Source organism: Choloepus didactylus, chromosome 4 (genome assembly GCF_015220235.1).
Source record: "Choloepus didactylus isolate mChoDid1 chromosome 4, mChoDid1.pri, whole genome shotgun sequence".
Taxonomy (NCBI): Eukaryota; Metazoa; Chordata; class Mammalia; order Pilosa; family Megalonychidae; genus Choloepus; species Choloepus didactylus.
This window is the reverse complement of record NC_051310.1, coordinates 96,598,575-96,603,255: the sequence shown is the minus strand read 5'-3', so window position 1 is coordinate 96,603,255 and position 4,681 is coordinate 96,598,575.

The window sequence follows — 4,681 nt, the reverse complement described above, 5'->3', positions numbered from 1 at the left end:
AGGTGGCACTGCCCCCTTCCCTGGCCAGAGCAGTGTCTGGGAAAGCTAATTGAAACAAAAGCTTTAAGTAAGAGCCAGGGTCTCAAAACAAAATACAAGACTCTCTTGCATCCAAAACTCAATAGAAAATCACTTGTCATACCAAGAACCAGAATATATCAAAATAAGTCAACAGATGTGTGACTGAGTTGAAAGAGATGTTAGAGTTATCTGACAAAGATTTTAAAGCAATCATGATAAAAATGCTTCCATGAGCAATCACAAATACACTTGCAACAAATGAGCAAATAGAGAAGCCTTAGCAAAGAAATAGAGTATCAGCAAAACACATCTCATTAGCCAGAGCTGGGTCACATGGCCATCCCCAGCTACAAAGGCGTCTGAGAAAGGATTTTAGGTTTCCAACCTCTTGACTGCGGGAAGACAAAGGAAAACAGGGTTTGTAAGTGGTTTGAGGGTAACCATCCATGTGTCTTCCACAGACCTATTTACAAGACATTTTTGCAGCCAGCTGTTTCTTTTAATTTACCATACTGGAGTTAGCATTTTCTGTGTATCTTCCAATCTCTCCCTTTGGTGTTTGTTGTGTAAGCTGTGTACATGATACCAAATCCTTTATGAACATAACAAGAGAGTGAACCTTCTTCTTATTTCTCAATTGAGTGATGATTGTTGATTATTGCTAAATGGTCTCTGCAAAGAGATTACGAAGACTGGGATCCTTTCCTTTCCATTAATATTTTAATTACTGATTTTAAATAAGCTGATAAAAGGTTAATGTTTTATAGGAAATATAAAAATGTTTTAAAAACTGCCATATCAAAGGCTGTGTGTTCATAACACCTTTTTTCCCCAAGTGACTTTGAAAAACAGTCACTCAAGCAAATACCTCTCCCCCTAATTCCTTTTGCCAGGAGTTAGGTCACAAGCCAATTTGGATAGAGAAGGAGGGAATGGCACATGCAAAGGGCGGGAGCTAGAAAGGCACTTTACTACCTTTTAAAACATGAGCAATGGCATCTCATTTTTCTAAAAAAGGTGCTTTGCATAACTAATATTTAATGAGGGCTGGGTGGCAAGTGGAAATCTAGCTGAATATTTCTAAGAACAGAAGGAACCCCACAGCTGCTGACTGAGGTCCTCGTGTCAGGGTGTGACTTGCTATTCCAAAAGCAGGATGCGGTAGGACTCAGAAGGAAAAGTCAGCTCGTTTTTAAATTTTTTAATATTAATGAAGGATGCTGTGAAACTATTTCACTGATCACGTATCTTAGGTTCTATGTTAATGTGCCATGAAAAATTTTATCTTGAGAAAGGTGTATTTCTAATATATGGTGCTTGTTAAAGGAGAGTAGGATGCTGCTGAGGGAGGGGTTTATAAAGAGTAAAAAAATAATTTAAAAAATAATAATAAAACTGGAAAGACAGGAAGGTGAAGAGGGACTTTTTCTAGAAAGGGAAATAACAGAAACTATTTCCACCTCCCACTGGCCTCCCAGAGTGTTTGGTCTTGCCAGGTGGGTGAGAAAGGCAGAGAAGTCAAACAACTCTTGAATGGTGACACTCAGACCTAAGGAGAGCTGGAGGCCTGATTCTGGTTATGTTACTTTGAGAGTAAGTAACAGAAATGGCCCCCAGCTACAAAATCACAAATAGGAATTTAGTGGAAAGGCCCTCATCTGAATAAATCAGCTCCAACTCTCTTCTTTCAAGATTTCAGATTCCAGGAGAACATGCCTGATCAGTTTTGTATGGGTCAGATGTCCCACCTGATAGCCAAGGACTTGCAATTCCATTAAGACTAAGGAAAATTGACACAATGATAGCCAAAGATATGACTTTCATGCAGGCAGGCAAAACCAGATATCCATTACTCTGATAGAAGTCTCAGAACAGTGAGCTAATTCTGAGTGGGTAAAGACCTATAGAGAGTTTGGAGTGTGAACTGAATTGACTAAGTTATTTTCAGTTCATGTATTCAGAAATGCAAAAAATTAGAGAAAGCAGGAAATGGCCACCATTAGGGAAAGGGGGACATGGGTGTTTTTAACCTCCTCATTCTTATTCTTAGCTCATGTGCCAAGAACTGTGCTGTGAACTCTGTAAGGGAAATACTGAAACTTATCCCTATTTTACAGATGAGTAAACTGAGCCTCAAAGCAATTAAGGGATTTTCTTAAGCTCATACGATGAGTAAAGAGATGGGGAAATTGGGGCTAAGAGAGCTAACTTTCTCTTGCCAAAAGTCACAGAGTTAACAAGTAGCAGAGCAAATGTACAAACCCAGCTGTAACTCCATCCCCCAAACTTCCTTGGCTATCTCCCACAGGCCCAACCTGAGCCACCATAGAGTTCTGTGAAAGATTTCTACTTGGAAAACAAAATTGTTCTACTGCTAAAAATACAATAAGCAAAGAAGCATTTTTTAAAACCCATGAGTAAACAGAGGTAAACAGTCTCTAGACTCCCAGATTCAGGCCTGTGAAGAGAGAGCAGGCATCACATAAGAATTCTAGAACATATGAGTGCTTAAATGTATGAGCAGAATCATTTCTTGACAGTAGTATAAAATGGTTTCAGTAAGTATTTATGTCACAGTGGCAGAAAAAAAATCTGTAAATGGTTAAACTTCTACGTTAATTCCTTACAATCTGGCTGTTGCTAAAGTATGTGAGTCATTGACCATATTTTCATTTTCAGTTCTAAGCATAGTTATGCATTATATACTTTAAAGTTGAAGCATTTAAAGACAGGATCAAAATTAAACCCATTTTTAATAAAAAGGCTGAAAATTATTACATGTCCTCTTGATGCTTTAAAGTATATATTTAATGTTTTATTTCTTATATCAATTATTGGTATGAAATGCTATTTATTTGGCATTTTTTCTACTCAATGCACCCAAACTATATTCTTTAGTCTTCATATTAATTGGAAATATCCCACTATATCTGATTTTGTGTGCAGGAGCTGTACTCTTATAACAATGACAGTGTTCAATTTAAAAATCTCTACTATATTATTGCATAGGGTATAATTTATGTGCAAAAGCTTTTGTTAATATTTCTACAAACTGTGATTCTTTTATGTGGGTTTCATCAAGCCACTGATCTCCAAAAACTGAAATGCACGTCCAGGTCTCCCCTGCCTTTGCTAAACAATTCAGCTTCCAGAGTTACTATTTCTGTGTCCAATTTAACCAAAGGAAACCCTCCTCTAGCTGGGAGAGAGTGGCCCACACAAAGCCTCAGAGGGAAGTGGATGAGGCACAATAGGTTTGTGGCTCCAACATTTACTTTATGGAATCTTTATGATCATTTCTAAGTGTACGATGTAGTAGAGGCAATATGGTTGAAGATCGAGAGACTCAAGTCCTACGATACTATCTCCATGGCTAACACTGTCTGGGCCACGGTTGCTTCTGTGCAATGAGATGAGTCTCGCCTCTCAGCAATTTAGAGCTCTGTTCTAGCATAAGAGCTATGCTTTTTGTGACTTTAATATTTTTTTAATAAAGTGAGAAGTGAAAAGGAACCAAAATAAAGTTGAGATAGTATATGGTAAAAAAAAAAAAAAAAAATTGAAGTACAATTACATGATGCTTCACATGCATGTTCTTTTTTGAAGGATTCAGAAATCCTGCATGGTAGAGAGGGAGAGGCTGTGTAGCACAGTGGTTAAGAAGATGGGGTCACATCCAGACTCCACTCTTAATAAGCACTGTAACATCGGGCAAGTTACTTAATTGCTTTGCACCTCAATTTCTGCCTCTCTAAAATGAGGAGTATATTAGTAAAAAAAAAAAAAGTTTTGTTATGGGGATTAAGTGACCAAAGACATGTAATGGACATAAAACAGCACATGGTACATGTGAAGTATACAAATGACAGTGAACTATCATCACCATCATCATCACCACCATTATTACTAGGTGCTCATATGAAATCTAAGATTCCGAATGATGGATAATGTGGGTTGACTCATTCGATTCCCATTTCAGCCCACTTTTAGTAAGCCTCCCTGAACTAACAGTTTGAAAAGCTAAAGACAACACTCCCCAGACTCCAGTAGACCTAGTTCTGAAGATGATTTTGGTTCCAAAAACCAGTTGAATTTATGAGTGGGGAGAAAGGCGACGCTCAAGATGTTCACTCTGTTGGTACAGAGTTTAGCAGAGGAGTGTGATTCTGGTGCCTGCAGCAGTGGTGCAGACCTCCTGATTGGTCAGCTTCCTGGCACAAAGAGGCAGCAGCTCCTTTGGAGGCTCAGTTCAGTGGTATGGTTTCTGGAGTTGTACCTAGAAGCTCAATCTAAAATTTATTTCTTCCACAGTCCCTGTGCTATTGTGAGGTCTCTATATCTCCCTTGCCCAGAATAGGTGGAGAGGATCGTGTTGTCTGCAACTAAGAAGACTGGTCAGTTACCCTAAATTGTAAGTATAAATGGTAGAAGATCAGATGAGGTTTCTGACTCCTATGTTAGTGTTCATTTCACTATACCACAAAAGAGAAAAGAAAAGCAGGTAACTTTAATCTTAATCCATTCATTACATCTATAAAAAAAATGATTATATCCTTATTATAATCTAGGAATTGTGCTAGGTAATAGGAATGTTTCAAGATTAATACGCAGAAAAATGACTTGCCCTCAAGGAGCTTTTAATCAGTGAAAGAGACAAAAC